The sequence below is a fragment of the Schistocerca nitens genome, chromosome 7 (genome assembly GCF_023898315.1).
Source record: "Schistocerca nitens isolate TAMUIC-IGC-003100 chromosome 7, iqSchNite1.1, whole genome shotgun sequence".
NCBI classification, from domain to species: Eukaryota; Metazoa; Arthropoda; class Insecta; order Orthoptera; family Acrididae; genus Schistocerca; species Schistocerca nitens.
In genome coordinates, this window is record NC_064620.1 from 328043436 (window position 1) to 328063654 (window position 20219).

A 20219-nucleotide genomic window follows, 5' to 3' on the forward strand; every position below is an offset into this window, starting at 1 on the left:
GTTGGACCCGAGACGACTGTAAAATCGTGGCCTGGTCAGATGAGTCCAGATTTCAGTTGTTTAGCTGGTGGTACAGTTCGAGTGTGGTGCTGACCCCACGAAACCATGACCCAAGGTGTCAACAAGGCAATGGCGAGCTGATGGTGGCCCTGTAATGGTGTAGGCTGTGTTTACGTGGATCATTAACTGGAAATGGTTATGTTAGGCTGCTTGGAGACCATTAGCTGCCGTTCATGGACTTCATGGTTTTGTGGAAGACAATGGTACAGTTCGAGTGTGGTGCTGACCCCACGAAACCATGACCCAAGGTGTCAACAAGGCAATGGCGAGCTGATGCTGGCCCTGTAATGGTGTAGGCTGTGTTTACGTGGATCATTAACTGGAAATGGTTATGTTAGGCTGCTTGGAGACCATTAGCTGGCGTTCATGGACTTCATGGTTTTATGGAAGACAATGCTCCATGTCATCGTGCTTCAAAACAGGGGATTGGTTTGAAGACCACTCTGGACAATTCGAGTGAATTTTACCACCCAGATCGTCCGACACGAAGCCCATCGAACATCGGGAGGTCATTTGGTGCAAAAAATCCTACACTGGCAATATTTTCGCAATTATGGACGGCTATAGAGGCAGCCTGGCTCAGTATTTCTACAGGGACTTCCATCGAACTGCTGAGGCCATGCCACATCGAGTTGTTGCACTACACCAGCAAAAAGAGATCCGACATGATAGTAGGAGATGACCCATGACGTTTTGAAAGTTTCCTTTATTAATTTATTTTCATTTGATTTGTGACTTCATACTGGCTTGGTTGGTTGGTTGTAACTTTGCTATTGTTTAGCTTTGAGTGACTTTGTGCATTTCCAGTTGCGAGAGTAGAACATGAATTTGGCCCTGTTTTATAATCTTTCTAATGAAATGTGCAAACTGATTAAATCCTGAACTTTACTATTAATCCCTTTAACTAAACAAAGTGGTCCCTGTGCTTTAATCATCTGTGTAATAATGCTGTTCATGAAATGGTTTCGTAGCAAAGTGATCATGAAATGAAAATATCTTACCTCGTAATGCAGTTGCTTGGAAACGCGGTGCTTGCTACTCTTTGTGCGCCAGTTGCAAGTTTCTAACTACAGTTGCTGAGAGTTTAGTGCAATGCTCCAGACAACAAGTATAATATTTCATATCGATCATTGAATGAGCCACACTTTAAATAAAACTGACTTGGATCGACGATTTGGACAATGCGCTTAGGTGAAACATTTACGTTCACAAATTGTTTTTAAATTATCTGATTTATTATTACCTGTACGAAATTTGTGTTACAACACTCATTAGCATTGACAAGGGGCATCATTGATATCAAATTCTGACTCACACAAACGTTAGACAAATCATTAATAGACATGAAAAATATCCCTGATATGGATGACTCATTCAACAATGATTCTAACTACTCGCGACTGTAGAGTCAATAAATAAGAATATTACTTCCATTCCTCTTCAGACTCTTTTCATTCTAATTCACTAATCAGATCCTGCTCTTCTGTTATACAGTATTCAAGTACAATTGGTTTACTTAAACACAGATGCACACTTTACGTCTATATTGCCACGGGTCCCCTGCTCGGTGTCTTTCTCACTACTCCCTTCTAACGATTGAAATTCCGCGCTCCTCGCTGCCAGGCAGCGGTCACAAAAACATGCTCATCTTCCAATACGTATGTGGCATACAGCAAACCGGTGCTTAACAGTACTGGTTAAAAACAGTCTTGGTTGCAATTTTAGTTTTGTTATTTTTCAACTACCCGTTTCGCCTTATTTAGGCATCTTCAGGTTATCTTAATTTGGTATTTCTTAGAAGGATCCTTTAGTAATTGTAGCCAAAGGGCTGCCCTTCCAGTGACACAGCTACTCTGACCAAAGGCTGTGCGCGAATAATAAGCGATTCAAAATTGTCGCTTAGCGTCTGAGACATCCATAATCCGTACAAATTCCAGAAATGCAAATAATAAACTCCCAATAGACCTGTTTTAGTTTCTCATCGCAGTGTAGGTTTTGCACATCAGCGTATTTTTCATAAACGTTTCAAGTTAAATAAACAAAAAATTTGCAATATAGTAGTTTTATGAAGAGGGAGGAGGGAGGGTCAGGCACACCTTCGATAGTTCTCCCGGCGCTCAAGATCACCTCAGTACGATTCTGTTGTGGAGTAGTGCTCATGAAAAGTGCTCATTGTGTAAGCGATGGTGCGCCCCACTGAGACAAGCTGTGTGTATTTTACGTTGCAGGTGGCGTGGGTACGGCGACGCGACTGGCACATCCTGACGTGGGGCGCCGCCAGCTTCACCAGCGACGGCCGCTTCCGCGTGCTCAGCTCGCATTCCGGCCGCGACTGGAGCCTACGCATCCGGCACGTCCAGCGACACGACAACGGTACCTACGAGTGTCAGGTGAGCCGAGGACCCTCCCCCACCCACACAGCCCGAGGCGCTCACGAGTAGGGCTGCTGCATGTAGTACGTATTTGTTACTGAGAAGCGAGTATTCCACGAGACTGTAGTTACTGTTTCGTTACTGCCTGAAATGTTTCGTTATTCTCATGTTTTTTCTCCCCCACGCAGTTCTTGCCCGACTCGGGCCGTGTCGGTAATTGTCGTCCTCCTCCCATTTGTAACCTTCAAAAAAATGGCTCTGAGCACTATGGGACTCAACTGCTGAGGTCATTAGTCCCCTAGAACTTAGAACTAGTTAAACCTAACTAACCTAAGGACATCACAAACATCCATGCCCGAGGCAGGATTCGAACCTGCGACCGTAGCGGTCTTGCGGTTACAGACTGCAGCGCCTTTAACCGCACGGCCACTTCGGCCGGCTTGTAACCTTCAGCCGAATGAGCAACGGAAGCGTTTCAGTACTCGCCTGTCCTCTTTCCCGCAATTCGTGCCTCTGCGATAGTTCTCGTGTTCCTTCACTTTCTTATTCTAACAAGCGAGGTGCGTGGGTAGTGGATCACTGCCAGTTCTGGGGCGAGAAGTGCTCACTTGGGCTGTTCCGACTCGCTCCTGACGTCAACTACAGGCTTCCTACGACAAAATTCTTTAATGGATAAGAACTTTTTATTCCTTATATAGTTGTGAGCATGGTCGCAACACCTTAGGTACACTATCGTAGTCTAACCTCTCAGAGGTATTTCTATCACTTCAGCAAACGTCCTTATCATTCATTTACAACTTTCCTACACTTCATCTGAGCTCTAATAAATTCCATTAAAGTTGGATAATAAATCGTCCTTTGAACGTATGTCCCGAAATATTATATAGCTCCAAACTAAATTATCATTCACGTTTGAGCTATTTCAATACTCCTTCATATTGTTTCTTGAATAACAAGAATCATCTTTACACACATATCTGACAGAATATAAATGTAGACGTTCATAGCTTGATATCAAATCCAACAGTGAGTACAAATTCATCATCACATTTATTAGCAAAACATTTTAATAATGACTATCTTCCAGGCCAGCTGCCACTCACTGGCCATTGGTTGAACTCCAACAGAATCCAATATACCCACTGCTCCATCGTCAGCACAACATTACAACACCATGTAAGGACTCAATAGTAGAACATCAAACAAATAATAACAAAAGTTGGATTTTAAATAAAGCAGTTTATTTAAAACTTATAATGCAAAATTATAAGATATATTTATACTTGCCTGGCATCACTCACCGCATTATATCTATTTTGTTAACGATTATCATAAACACTATGTCAACATCACCACTTTCTTAGCAGAACCAGACTTCTTTATGATCAGAGTCATGATACCATCATGTCATTGCCCTGTGAAGGCTACTCCCACCCCACACACTCTACTCCCATGCTGTGACATCCCTGCTTATGGATATATTCATGCTGTCAGCCAATGGCATGCTATTTCAGCTTCCCAGCAGCTTTCACATCTTTGTATTGCAGAGAAGCTGTGAGCTGGTGAAGCATGTGATTCTGAGTCATGAGAGTAATTTAATATGCATGATATTTGTAAAATTCATGACACTGACGGGAGTGCCATTATTTCTTCGCTCTCGATACATACGTCTAGGTCTCATATGTTCAAATGATGAGACGCTTACATTGAGCAAAGAAGAATTTAGTAAGTCTATTTCTTGTACCATGTATAAAAGGTTTTCTACATCATTCATGTACAAAAAGGGAGTTGCTATGCTTTCATGCTTTCACGCTATCAGTTACATAGCTTTGGCTGCTTTTCAAGGTCTTTCAACAATCTATTCAAAAAGATGCATGTACATCAATGTGAATAGGAAGCTTTTTAGGATTTTTGGTAGGACAGTTATCTCTCATGATTCATACAGTAGACGTGTCCCAGCCAGTGGAGTCGTCTCCGTTTCAAGGTAGCTGAAATGCTGTTGCAGTTAGTTTTAGATAGTACTGCTTCGTTGTCATTCAGTCCTTCCATCACGTCACTCTGAGGATGCATCTCAGGCATCACATGTGGAAAGCATTAAGGCGACGTTCTTGTTTGGCATAAGTAGTCCATGCTTCCGATGAATGCAAAAGGATGTCAAGGACACAAGTTTGATATACAAGAATTTTGGTGGTCAAAGAGAGTTTTTGTTTTTCCAAACACATGTCGAGAGCTTGACAAAAGTTTTCGCAGCTCTTCCAGTGTGAACATCAATCTCTTTGTCACCAAACATGTTTGATTCTATACTGGATCCAAGACAGCAGAAGTTATCCACGACTTGCAGAGTAGTTCCATCTAATGTGATATTCGGCTGTGTATTAGCACCTGAACTATAATTACGGTCTTTCTGCTGTTCATACTCATCGAGAATAGGTGGCATGCATGACTAGATCTTGATACTACCTGTTACAGATCTTCTGCAGAGCTCGCAACAATTGCAACGTCATCAGCGTATAGGAGTACACTAGCGATTATCTCGTAGCGCTTTGTCTTACTCTTCAGAAGACTGACATTGAAAATCCTTCATCTTTCCTAGTATGCAGGTGTACACCAACATTTCAGTTCTCAAAAGCCACATGGAGCAGAGACGAGAAGAAAATTCCGAAAAGTGCAGGTGCCAACACACAGCCATTTCTCACGCCACAGTTCACATGGAATGGTGGAGATGTACTACCATCGAAGATTACATATCCATGCATACTGCCATGAAAAAATCTTACTAAGGACAGCAAAGTTGGTGGGCAACCTGTTTTTTCCAGTATACTGTAGAGTCCCTCCCTACTGACGCTGTCAAAAGCTTTGTTGAGATCGGTAAAAGCCACATATAACGGCACTCTTTGTTCCCGGCCCTTTTCTTGTAGTTGCCACAAGGTGAATATCATGTCATTGTAGATCGCCAGCTCGAAATGCGTACTGTGATTCAGTGCAGTTCCGAGAACCCAAAGTTTCCAATCTTTTCAGGATTATCCTCGGATACACCTTTCCAGCAATGCTCAGGAGAGGTACTCCTCTATAGTTGTTAGAATCACCTCTGTCAGCTTTTCCCTTATAGATTGTTACTGTATTTGCATCTCGAGTGTCTTGAGGTATCATGCCTTCTTCCCCGCACTGCTGTAGGATTTGATACAATATCAGCGAAAAACAGTCAAGTCTGATGATTTCAGCCAGTAGTAAATAACTGCCCGTATTCTTGCCTAGCTTTAGACTCTTAAGTGCGAGTTTTAATTCGTCGAGAGTAGGAGGATCATCAGAACACGGTAAGCTGGTAAAGTACCCAGAGCTTCTGAAGAAATGTTGACCTCTTCTGAGTACAAGTTAGCATACTACTGCACTCATCTATCTAACTGCTGGTTTTTATCAATGATTGGGTTACCATTAACATATTTTATTGCAGCATACTTACTGCTTGTTGGTCCAATGGCCCTTTCGATGCCTTGATAGATGCCACGGTAATCTCCTTTGTCTCGGTGGATGTGAATATGTTTGCAAAGGCAGGTTCAACATCTATTTGCACAATGGCGAGTAACTCGTTGCAGATCTGATTTGAGGCCTTGTAATCGGATATTGCTCGTTGGTCTTTAGGATTATTCATAAAATGTATTTGAACATTAAGTTTCTTGTCGATACTTGGGCGCAACTCACTTTCACATTCAGCAAACCAGTCACTTCGAGTCCTACCCTGCTTCCCAAGTGTTCTAATAGCTGTTTGCGTTATATTTACTTTGCTACATGCCACATATTTTCGGCGCTCTGTGCAGTTATCAATTGCCAAAGATTCAGTTTCATCCCAATATCTTCTCTGAAATTTTTTATAGTACATCATCTTGGATGGCTTTGGTGTTGATCTTCACTCTTCGACAAACGCTCTCAGCTGAGTGTATCTTCTTTGGTGTGAACCGTGATTTGGTCATAACTAAAGAGTGATCAGTATCACAGACAATCAGTGTGATATGCACAGGTGTTAAGAACATGACGTAGGTCTCATCTTCTGGTTATGATGAAGTCGATCTGATGCCAATGGCTTGAAGCCGGGTGTTTCCATGTTACTTTGTACACGGCTCTGTTCCAGAAGTAATTGTTAGTGATGCAGAGAGAAAGAGAGGTGCAAAGTTCCAGCAGTCGCTGTCTATTGTCGTTCATATTTCCAATGTGGTGTGGACCAATGCAGTCAGGTCACTTGTTCCATGTATTCCCAATCCTGGCGCTGAAGTGTCCTTATAACATGAGTTTATCTGATCCACGAACATTCTCCAAGCGTTTCCGCAGATATATATGAAGATAGTAACTGTTCTCGAAAGAACAGATACCGTTGATGACCGTGCAGCTTCTCTAGAATAAATGATAATTAATTGAAACCCTCAGCTGGCGACAGGTGTTGTTGATGTACCTCGATGAGGACAGCTGAAAATGTGTGCCCCGACCGAAACTCTGCCATGTAAGCAGGAGATCCCGGGTTCGAGTGCCGGCCGCCGTGGCCGTGCGCTACAGTCTGGAACCGCGAGGCCGCTACGGTCGCAGGTTCGAATCCTGCCACGGGCATGGATGTGTGTGATGTCCTTAGGTTAGTTAGGTTTAAGTAGTTCTAAGTTCTAGGGGACGGATGACCTCAGAAGTTGAGTCCCATAGTGCTCAGAGCCATTTTAAACCGGGTTCGAGTCCCTGTCGGGGCACACATTTTCTGCTGTCCCCATCGAGGTGTATCAACAACACCTGTCGCCAGCTGAGGGTTTCAATTAATTATCATTTATTTCCGCAGATGTTCGTAAAACTTGTCTTTGACTTCAGGTGTCGCTTCCATAGTGGGAGCATACGATGAGATAAACGGGACGGGGCCTGATGTCCTCAGCCTCAAAGTTGGTAATCGTTCAGAAATAGATTGATTGTTCGCAGCAACTAAGTAGACTGTTTCGTACTGCAAAGCCAACTCCATGCTCACGTCTTCCTCTAACTTCTCTCCTTTTCCAGAAAAAGGTGTAATTATCTTCATGCAGGCTGCCTTTCCCTGAGAGACGAGTTTCTTGTAATGCAACCACATTGCAATGCGAAGACACAGCCGTTCTCTGTCAATTATGGCTGTTCTTCCGACTACAGGGGCAGCATCTGTAGAAGTGTTATGTCCGGATAACATAGTTTTGACATTCCAGATGTCAAATCGTGCTACTGAATTGTTGGTTTCGTTCATATGAGCTACTTTATTGTTGTTTTTCTCAGGTGCCTCAGTAATCCACCTTGTTTCAAGCATTGCGAGATGCTTGCTGCTCCATACACCCGAAGAAGCGCACGGTGGGGGGGAGGGGGGGGGAGGAGCGGATTAGAACCTTACTGACTGGTGGCTGCCCAGCTTGAGGCGGGCGATAAGCAATCAATTAGCCGCAATGGACTGTTCCAGCGACGAGAGTTACTCCTGGCACCAGTACACACGTTCCTCAGCGCAAGGCTTAAAACCGGTAACTGCAACTCCCTGTGTCGTTATCCACACCTTTGTAGGTGAGGTGGAGTGTCCTCTCCGCAGACACTTCATCGCCTGCGACGTATTTAAAAGCCACGAACTTGACCAGCATTCATGGCTTTCTCACGACCCAAATAACTGTTTCCACGGGAGTCACAGGTCACTACGTGTGGAATTGAGTGTGTTGCAGAACTTGCCGACTTGTTCAGGTTGAATCCTACCGTCGCCTGCGGTACTCCGGATCCGTTGCTCCCAGAACTGGGGTGAGGGAGTTAGGAAACTAAAAGGCACCCTCGGCCTCTAAACCTAATACCGTTGGGATCGAAAGAAACGAGAGTTGGCCAATGATGGCCGACAGAAAATAAATCAGGAGAGGTCTGATACGAGTAAGTGGAAGTAATGTCAGGCTCAGCTCAGGGCCCCATAGATGCCATCCGCGAACTTCTAGATGAAGTTCCTTGGGGAGGACAGTTGATAAGAAACATGTAATATTGTACGAAGTACTTTATTAAACACACACAAAACAACTCCTCCTTTATGTTTCTTTAAGTGGTTTTAATAACATTAGCTTAATTTATAACTAACAATTTAAATCTGCATTAGAATCGCCTATATCTTTCTCCATGCAGTAATTTGACAAGTACAAGGAAGAAATATTCTCGAATTCTAATATATATCTCTAGTTTTCTTCCTGTAATTTATATTTTTTATGGCTTTAACAATTACCTATGTTCCACCTACAGTTCTTCTATGCGAGAACATTCAAGTATTTTAATGTTGCCTCTTATTCCTACATAAAACTGCTGTTAAAGCACTCCACATCTTCCCGGGTTTACACTGGCAACTCTTCTGTTCCACATTCTTCGGTGATTTCCATACAAAAAGCTTCTGCTAACGAGCGTCTATTCCGTAAATTTTACACAATGGAAACGGCTGTTCTGTTGCTAAGTGCACAACGTCCAGTGCTCAACATTTGGATAAAATATAACCATTCTTTCTAAGCGAATCCAAATGGGAATGAAGGTTTTTAAAAAAGGTGTATCTGTCAAGATAGTAAACATTCTCGATGGTACTTAATACCCGCAATCAAGTGGACTGTCAAGAACAGTGCGAGAAAGGACGGTCTGTAATGTTGAAGATGGAGAAGTCTGGGTCATTTATTATGGTCTATGTAACTTCTCCAAGTTCGTCACTGTAAGACGTGGTGACAAGGCCCTAACACCATGAAACTAGCTGGATCATAAATATATATTTACCATACAGCTGCAGCAATCTTTTTCACTATGGACAGCAGTCACAATGTGCTCCACTGTATTGTGTTTCAATTACAGACAAGTGGTGTCAGCTAATAAACAACTTACAGAACAGCTGCCGTGTGATTTTTAAAAGTGCTCTGCTGTTTGTCTACTGGGGTAATAAGAATACACGGAAATTGATTGGTGTACCAATAAACCTTCCAGACACTCGAAACCGAGAAAAACATATACATTATATTCTGTCTGTTTTCAGTTTTCATTTCCTGTAAACTGTTTGGAGATTCTTAACGCTAGCTCCAACAAAGACAACATACCTTTTACACAGATGTGCTACATTAAAGAAGGAGAAAAATGTTTCTCATAATCCAGGGCAGTGTTCTCAACTACAGCAGATACTTTATCACCAAAGTAAGACTGGTACACACAAACAATGCTATTCCACAAGTCATAAGAAAAAGAGTAAATGTATTGCACAGACTTAAATCACATCCTATTTAAGAAATTATGCCTTTAAATGAAGTTAAAGGTGTAACGTGTACAAAAAAAAAGAAGTTATTCTCGTGACATCACACATCAGCAGCGAGTGTGTGTGCTATTATTTATTGCATTTTGAAGGCTGAATAGCAATAAAATACTATCAGGACAGTATATATGTTTGTTGTTCAGGTAGCATAGTGATTTGAAGCAGAAGTATCATGAAGTGGAAATACAGCAAAAAGTCACGACATTGAAATGTGTCTCTTGGATCGCATTAGGTCGATATTTTCTTTCTCTGTGTTACCAAAGTTCCTGTCTTATGTCTCAATTAGTTGATCGCTCAATTGTCTCTCGGGGTAAGACGCACAGTTTTGCAAGCGAATCGCTCATACCACTGTTAAACACATTTTCTTGCGGTTCTGCGCATGCGAGGTCACGCACTTCCCTTCTTAGCGGAAAAAGCTATTAGTGACACACGTTTGTCAATCGCCGTGTTTCCTTTCCCTGCATGCCGTTCGTGCCCGACTTGGGTAGAGTCGGAAGTATTCATAATCTTCCAGTTCCTTCTTCGCACACGTTTCGTTTTCTGCCATGCGGGTAACCGCCCAAAGCTTAAATGACTTTCCAAGAGCGCTACTGCAAGCACAGGGTATTTTCCCAGACAGGTTAAAATGTGAAATTATTAAATCTCTTCGTAAGAAATGTGACAAGACGGCCTTAAAGAATTATCGTCAAATTTCCTTACTGAGATCTTTTTCCAAAATATATTCTAAGCCAAAAAGAACGATGCACCAGGAAAGAATTATCAGAATGCGACGGATATATACAAACAAATGATTACTCTTTTAAAAAAATTTGATGATTATTCAAGAAAAGAGTTTTAGAACTTCAGCAAGCCCACAATGTGTTGGTCCACTCTGGCTCTTGTGCAGGCAGTTATTCAGCTTGGCACTGATTGATAGAATTGCTGGGTGGTCTTAATGGATATCGTGCCTAATTCTGTCCACCTGGTGCCTTAGATTATCAAAATCTGAGACATCTGCAGGGGCATGTCCATAATGCTCTGAAGCACGAAGACAAGCAGTAGTAACCTTAGTCGTGTGCGGGCAGTCATTATTTTGCTGAAATGTAAGCCCAGGATGGCTTGCCATAAAGGATAACAAAACGGGGCGTAAGATATCGTTGACGTTCTGATGTACTGTAAGGGTGCCATGCATGACAGCCAAAGGGCTCCTGCTATGAAAACAAATGGCACCAGTGACCATCACTCCTGCTTGTCGGGCTGTATGGCAGGCAACAATCAGGTCGGTATTCCACAGCTGTTGGGGCGTCTCCAGACAGGTCTGTGGCCTGGAATCTCATTGACTGGAGTAAAACTGTCTTCAGTGATGACTCTTGCTTCTAAATGAGTTCCGATGTCCAATAATAATGTGCCTGGAGACGCCCCAGACAGCGATGGAATAGCAACCAGTCTGTCGCCCGTGACACGGCCCGACATCTAGAAGTGGTGGTCTGGAGAGCCATCTGACTTGATTTGCTCAATTTTTGAATCTCTTTCTCTTGAATAAATCAACTAGTTTTTCTGAAATTGTAATCATTTGTTTGCCTGTACATGTACATGATATCAACCGACTTCTGTCCCATTCGCATAATTCCTTTGAGATGAGTCCTTTTATAGAGTGTATTCGAAAAGGTAATGTACGCAAGAATAGTCACACGCTTAAGCGGGTACAATTTACATAGCATATCAGAGTTTGGATTCCAGAAGGTTTGCTCGACGGAGAGTGCTATTTACACATTGACTCATCAAGTAGCACAAGGGTTAAATAATAAACGATCACATTTTGGCATTTTTTGTGATCTTTCTAAGCCGTTTGGTTGGGTAGGTCATGGTACTCTCTCAGAAAAACTCAAGTTTTATGGAGTTGACGGCTTTATGCATAGCTGTTTTCAATCGTACTTAATAAACAAACTGAAAAGAATTGTGTTGAATAATTCAAACAACGTAAAAAGGTTAGAAAAAAATTGGGGACAGGAGAGTAACCACAACAAGAATCCTACAGGGTTCAATTTTGGGTCCACTCTTATTTCTTATACAGGGTGTTACAAAAAGGTACGGCCAAACTTTCAGGAAACATTCCTCACACACAAAGAAAGAAAATATGTTATGTGGACATGTGTCCGGAAACGCTTACTTTCCATGTTAGAACTCATTTTATTACTTCTCTTCAAATCACATTAATTATAGAATGGAAACACACAGCAACAGAACATACCAGCGTGACTTCAAACACTTTGTTACAGGAAATGTTCAAAATGTCCTCCGTTAGCGAGGATACATGCATCCACACTCGGTCGCATGGAATCCCTGATGCGCTGATGCAGCCCTGGAGAATGGCGTATTGTATCACAGCCGTCCACAATACGAGCACGAAGAGTCTCTACATTTGGTACCGGGGTTGCGTAGACAAGAGCTTTCAAACGCCCCCACAAATGAAAGTCAAGAGGGTTGAGGTCAGGAGAGCGTGGAGGCCATGGAATTGGTCCGCCTTTACCAATCCATCGGTCACCGAATCTGTTGTTGAGAAGTGTACGAACACTTCGACTGCAATATGCAGGAGCTCCATCGTGCATGAACCACATGTTGTGTCGTACTTGTAAAGGCACATGTTCTAGCAGCACAGGTAGAGTATCCCGTATGAAATCATGATAATATGCAATATGCAGGAGCTCCATCGTGCATGAACCACATGTTGTGTCGTACTTGTAAAGGCACATGTTCTAGCAGCACAGGTAGAGTATCCCGTATGAAATCATGATAATATGCAATATGCAGGAGCTCCATCGTGCATGAACCACATGTTGTGTCGTACTTGTAAAGGCACATGTTCTAGCAGCACAGGTAGAGTATCCCGTATGAAATCATGATAACGTGCTCCATTGAGCGTAGGTGGAAGAACATGAGGCCCAATCAAGACATCACCAACAATGCCTGCCCAAACGTTCACAGAAAATCTGTGTTGATGACATGATTGCACAATTTCGTGCGCATTCTTGTCAGCCCACACATGTTGATTGTGAAAATTTACAATTTGATCACGTTGGAATGAAGCCTCATCCGTAAATAGAACATTTGCACTGAAATGAGGATTGACACATTGTTGGATGAACCATTCGCAGAAGTGTACCCGTGGAGGCCAATCAGCTGCTGACGCTGTACATGGTACAGAAACAACTGGTTCTCCCGTAGCACTCTCCATACAGTGACGTGGTCAACGGCTTCGAACTTCTTCCTGTCGGCACACCTTCGTTCTGGAAATCTGTCTCGATACAAACATACCGCGCCACGGCTATTGCCCCGTGCTAATCCATACATCAAATGGGCATCTGCCAACTCCGCATTTGTAAACATTGCACTGACTGCAAAACCACGTTCGTGATGAACACTAACCTGTTGATGCTACGTACTGATGTGCTTTATGCTAGTACTGTAGAGCAATGAGTCGCATGTCAACACAAGCACCGAAGTCAACATTACCTTCCTTCAATTGGGCCAACTGGCGGTGAATCGAGGAAGTACAGTACATACTGACTAAACTAAAACGAGCTCTAACATGGAAAGTAAGCGTTTCCGGACACATGTCCACATAACATCTTTTCTTTATTTGTGTGTGAGGAATGTTTCCTGAAAGTTTGACCGTACCTTTTTGTAACACCCTGTATATGTGGCTGTCCTTCCACTAAATATTCGCCCGCATCTCGTGGTCGTGCGGTAGCGTTCTCGCTTCCCACGCCCGGGTTCCCGGGTTCGATTCCCGGCGGGGTCAGGGATTTTCTCTGCCTCGTGATGGCTGGGTGTTGTGTGCTGTCCTTAGGTTAGTTAGGTTTAAGTAGTTCTAAGTTCTAGGGGACTTATGACCACAGCAGTTGAGTCCCATAGTGCTCACAAGGGGAGGCCGCCAATTGTGAAATTCAGATTCGATTCATACTGCGCATAATAAAAGCTCATGGCCAGAGGTGTAATGTGGCAAAGCACCAAGATGCACCTCTCAGCCGCTGTCGAGAAAATCGACAGTTAAAAGAAACCGTTACGGTGAAATATTCTCTACGATTATTAATTTTGTACAGCGTCGTGGCGCAGCGGTAAGCGCTCGGATTCGTAATCCGAAGGTCGCCGGATCGAATATCGCGCCATGCAATTTTTTTTATTATTAGTTTTTTGTAATTGAAATAATATATATATAGGCGGATCGCTCTCCAATTGTACCGCCTCCATTTTTCCGTTTGTGTGTTCCAAAGCTCTCCCGTTCGCACTGATTTTCGACGATGTTATATGTTGCGCTAGGGACCGCATCTACCTTCTTTCGAAGTTAGCAGGCAACTACGCTGTTATGCGGCGGCTCGTTTCGGCCCATTCAACATCTGTCCTTCAAGTGTAACGAGCAAGTAACGGAGTTTATATTTCATGCCTGACACAGCAAATTTGTGTTCGTGGGGTCTCTATTCTAATTCGAACGTTTGACTTACGCTATACGTACTCGTGTCGGAATATCGTTTCTACATCTTCCGTTAACTATACGTGGTTAACATTATGAAGAAAATTGATAACATTTGTGAAATACAACTTTGTTCGCGAAAACATAATGATGTTCGAAGTCGCCAGTTTTACCACGACAAACGACTTTCAACAACTTGTTATATGCATAATTGTTGCAACTGATTGCCGGGAATTATATATATATATATATATATATATATATATATATATATATATATATATATATGAATTACAAAATACAAATACAAAAAAAAAGTTGCATCCGGCGACCTTCGGATTACGAAACCGAGCGCTTACCGCTGCACCACGACGCTGTAGAAAATTATTAATCGTAGAGAGTATTTCACCGCAACGGTTTCTCTTAACTGTCGATTTTCTCGACAACGGCTGAGAAGTGCATCTTGGTGCTTTGCCACATTACACCTCTGGCCATGAGCCTGTATTATGCGCAGTATGAATCGAATCTGAATTTCACAATTGGCGGCCTCCCCTTGTCAGAGCCATTTGAACCATTTGAACTAAATATTCAGCAAACTGAATTGGTACTTCTTGCAGATGATACTAGTGTTATAATAAATCCCATTAGAAAGAAAGCAACTCAAGGAATGGTAAATGATATTTTTCAAAGAATTATAAAGCGGTTCTCAGAAAACAGACTCGCTCCAAAGTTTGAAGAAACACACTATATTCATTTCTGTGCAATAAATAGTGATACCAATAATTAATGTAGATCATGAACAGGAATCAGTAAGTAGAATAGAATACACCAAAATTTTTAGTGTACATGTTGATGAAAACTTGAACTGGAAGAAGCATGTTACTGAACTTCTCAATTAATTTCAGCTACTTTTGCTCTTTGCATAATTGCTAATCTAGAAATCAAAGGTACCAACCTCCTCCAATATTTTTAATATTTCTACTCAATAATTTCTTATGGCATAATTTTCTGGGGTAAGTAATCAGTCGGAAAGAAAATACTGATTGCACAAACGTGAGCAGTAAGAATAATATACGAAATTCGTCATAAATAATACTTCATAATTTGCGTTGAGCAGTAATGTCCATACTTACAGTACTAGACGGAAAAATAACATTATTGAAGTTGTTAGTGGCTCATAACGGAGTTCAGTATGCAACAAATATCTTTGTTCATTTGTCCAGTAACACAAAATGTCTGACAGGTAACAAAGCAAGTTTTAAAAATTACTTAAAATTATTTCGCTTGGACAACTCATATTCCATTGACGAATTTCTGCTTAAAGACTGATAGCTAGTAAAAAAATAACTTGTTTTAAGTGTTGTTGCATTAGTAGGACTAAAAAAAGTGTTCATTAAAGATAACACCAGTCCTGCGTTCATGTCCTGTAAACTGACTCGTTGCACATCATTTCGATAAGAGAATCGTTCAAATGATCTACGGAACATTAACTAAGTAGCAAGTTGCCAGAACACAGCTACTGCCGTCTGGCGACCGTACAGCGTGTGTCCACGCCTTGATACTGCAGACGTCGGCCGACGTACGGCAGAATTGTCGTGTCTTCCTGTAGTGGCCAACGTGAGGCAGTGACGTGGTGATTCAGTTTGGAATTACTTTGATATGACAACGAGCTCAGCTCTTGCAACAACACCTGCCACCATTAATGTCAGTACAGCCATGTTAACTGCTCAACAATGTGTAGAAGAGAAAAAGCTGTTGAAGAAAAAGATCCCATTCAAATGTTGCACCCACGAGCATGGTTATACCCATAATTTATGCAGTAAAAAAGTAATTATGTATAACGACTACATCAGTAATGACGTTCAGTAACGAAAATAACGAATACTTTGTAACTGGCATTTGTCTCAACAATGCTGAAAACATACAGTATAATATTTACTCGTTACTTGTAGAGACCTACTCACGAGATGTACGTGATGTCAGTCACAGCGGCATCTACAACGGCATGTTCATGTTGGACCTCCAATAAACGAGTGGTGACGACAGTAGCGAAGCGGCAAAAACTGTTAACAGTTTAGAAAGGTCAGCGTTTACCGCCAGGTCTGTTACTAAACTTATTTATTCAGCACAATTACGATTTCGTTTTTTTTTTTTTTTTTTGTCTTTTCATGTGATAGCAATAACAACATAAATTACCTAAGGACCAGGAATACGTTCTGTTCTGAAAATACAGGGTGTATCAAAAAGAATCACCCGATTTGGCACGGCTGTATTTTTGAAAGTAATAAAATATACAACGAATTTTGTTATTTCATTAACGGGAAACTAAAAAATAATTTTTTGTCATACCTTTTTATAGTTTTTCTACATTCCCCCCGTGATATGCACGGCATATGTCAATGCGGTATTCAAATTGTTCCCACACTGTAGCGAGCATGTCTTGAGTTACAGCTTCCACAGCTGCTTTATGCGATGTCTCAGTTCATATATTGTTGTTGGTAACGGAGGCACATAAACAGTCTTTTATAAACCTCCACAAGACATAACCACAAACAGTAAGGATCAGTGGCCTTGGAGGCAAGTAATGTAAGGCTGAATCATTTGGTCCAGTGCAACCAATCCATCGTTGAGAAATCGTTTGAGTTCAAAATTCCCGTACTTCCAGATGCCTGTGTGGCGGCGTCCCATCCTTTTGGTGAATGAAGTCGTTCGAGTCAGTCTCCAACTGTGGGAAAAGAAAATTCTCAAGCATATCGAGATATGTGCTTCCTGTAACAGTGTTCTCGGCAAAAAAAGATGGACCATACACCTTTTCCCATGAAACTGCACAAAACACATTAAATTTTGGAGAGTCCCTCTCATGTTGTACAACTTCATGTGGTTGTTCCGTACCCAGTATTCTCTCTTATGAGGGTTCACCTTCCCATTCAAATAGAATGTTGCCTCGTCACCAAACACTAAGCTTCGAAGAGAATTGTCATCCTCCATCTTACCAAGAACGAAATTACAAAACTCCACGCATTGTTGTTTGTCACCTTAGAGAAGAGGTTGCAGTAGCTGAATTTTGTATGGTTTCATGTGTACACGTCACGCAACACACGCCAGACGGGCATCAGGGGCATGTTGAGCTGTCGTGTTGCACGGCGCGCGGATTTCTGCGTTCTTCTCGTGAAACTATAGCTGATGCGTTCGACGTCTGTCTCTAACACTCAACACTCAGGAACGGCTCGGCGATTTGCCTTTACACAAACAACCAGTTTCTCGGACTTGTTGATGCCACCGACCAATGCTCTGTGCTGTAAGAGAATCCACACCATGTCTAGTACGAAAGTCACGCTGAACGGTTATTACTGACCCGCACAACGCAAAACGTAGAACACAAAACGCTTTCTGTCGGCCCGAATTTAACTAGAACCGAAGTGGGCGCCCACTGCTGTTACCTAGCGGGAACCATGCAACAGTCAAGAGTTTGCTCTATCCAACAGTACGTTGTTCACGCAACTATATAAGATAACATTATAGTTATGATTTTTTAAAAATCAGATGTTTATTTTTGATACACCCTGTATTTTATAGAAACAAAGTTATTTTAAAAAAATTGTAGCTTTTCCTACCTCACTATGAAGTGCGTCAATACATCTTTCCAAGAGGACACTGTCTTCGTGTCACCCGCGTGTAAATATTCCATACGCATAATAAGACAGTTCTTTCTTACTTTCTTAAAATATTGTTTGAGTTCTCCACGAAAGAGCAACCTAGGAGCGAATAAAACCGTTTATCAGCCGAAGGTGTTATGTATTTAATAATATTCTCAAAATACATGAAAACAGATCAAAATAAATTATGTTTTTAAATACTGTTTGGTGGGAAATTTTTATGATTTTTAAAACATTTTAAACGCTTTTTATATTACATTTAAAATATAATCACTGGTAATAACAATGCTGCTATACTATCATGATGATACAGTGGGAATTCCATTGTTAAACGCAACGTACAGAACAGATTTGCGGAAAGACTCTACTAGGGGATGACGTACTAGAAAAAGCAATGACCGGCAGTTGTGACCGAGCGGTTCTAGGCGCGGAACCGCGCGACTGCTACGGTCGCAGGTTCCAATCCTGCCTCGGGCATGGATGTGTGTGATGTCCTTAGGTTAGTTAGGTTTAAGTAGTTCTAAGTTCTAGGGGACTGATGACCTCAGATGTTAAGGCCCATAGTGCTCAGAGCCATTTGAACCATTTGAAAAAGTAATGGGAGGCGATGTGGAACACAGAGCGGATTTTGTTCTTGAGCGTAATAGCGCCTTGGGCACTTTTGATCAAATAAGGTCGAACTGATAGATCACACAGACGACAATATTCAAGTTGGAATGTGGAATCTTTGGCACTAGAGACATACCACCATAATTTCGGAAAAATATCGTACACGTAATCCTGAAGGGAGCAACGGCAGGTAAGTGCTAGAACTATCGCAGATTCTACTTAGCCCCCCATGCTTCCAAGTGGCTGACAAAAATAATATAAAGAAGAATGGAAAACAGAATTTAGGATGTGTTATATGACTATCATTTTGGCTTTCAAAAAGGTAAAGGCACCAGGAAGACAGTTCTGGCGTTGTGATTGATAGTGGAAGCAAAATTTAAGAAAAATAAAGACGTATTCTCAGGATTTGTCGACCTGGAGAAAGCGTTCGACAATTTAAATAGTGCGAGGCGTTCGAAATTCTGAGAAAAATTGCTCATGTGCACTGATGCAAACTCAAAAAGTGTGATACTTCGCCGACTCACCATGCATATATGCTTTCTCAGGCAAGACGGGACATGTGCAATCTCCAGACTTGTTTCGCTGAGTCGATAAAAATGCATGTGAGCTTTCTCAAGTGGTGAGTAGACTATCGTCTCATAACTGCCACTAAGCGACCGATGTGTGTTTCGTACAGTTAAAGAACTAATCTTTACATACAAGGTGTTTCAAAAAGAATGACCTGGTAATTACGAAACATGGGATGTGCCAGCAAGGAATGTGTGTCGTTTAAATGGCGGTGGCCTAGAGTTTCAGAAAATCCACCGAAGTCTACTCGCCGTATAACCAGGGAGCTGGCAGTGTCTCATATGACTGTCTGATGACTGTTAAGACGTCGTTTGGTCTATAAACCATACACACTACAATTAGTGCAACTTTACAGGTTGGTAACAAAATCAAACAGGTTGACTTCAGCAATGTTCTGCTAGAGCACATGGAAGAGATACATTTTTACTACGGTTAATTTTCAATGATGATCAACGTTTCATGTTAGCGATAAATAATACCGACATAGCGCGCGCATAATGGATTCCAGGACCTTCATGACAGTATTGAACACGAAAGAGACTCACCTGAACTGAACGTTTTTTGTGCCCTTCCTCGCGAAAAAGTGTACGGCCCTTCTTTTTTGAGGAAAGCAGAGTGACGCTGCAGACTTGGCTTTGCCCACAATTTCAGGAGGACCCCCACGACTTCATTTTCCCACAAGATGGAGCCCCACCACACTGGCACAAAAACGTACGTCCGTTTCTTAATGACGCTCTGCCTCAACGCTGGGTAGAGTGCACGGGACCCTGAGAGTCTGCCCTGCATTCTTGACCTCCAAGATTGTCAGACATGCCTTCTGGGATTTTTTATTGCGTTGGTATGTGAGGGAAAGTGTGTTCATCTCCTCTTTACCACGTGACATAGAAGTGAAGAACAGAATAACAGCCGCCATAACCTCCGTAAAAGCAGATACACTGTGTAAAGTTAATGAATAATTTAGCTATCGTCTAGATGTTGTTCGTGCTGCTGCTAATGGACACGTAAAGCATTTGTAATAGAATAGCTAAAACTTTAAAATTTTGTGAGTATTTTGCAATTCATCTCATATTTATAGTATGTTTTTATCAATAAATTTGGAGTTTTGAGATCAGGTCATTTTTTGAAACACTTTGTATTTCAATTAATAATCCAGAGAATTTTACATGTTAATTTGTTTTAGTATAAAGACCTAATGTTAGCTCGTTATCAAAAGTTTAACA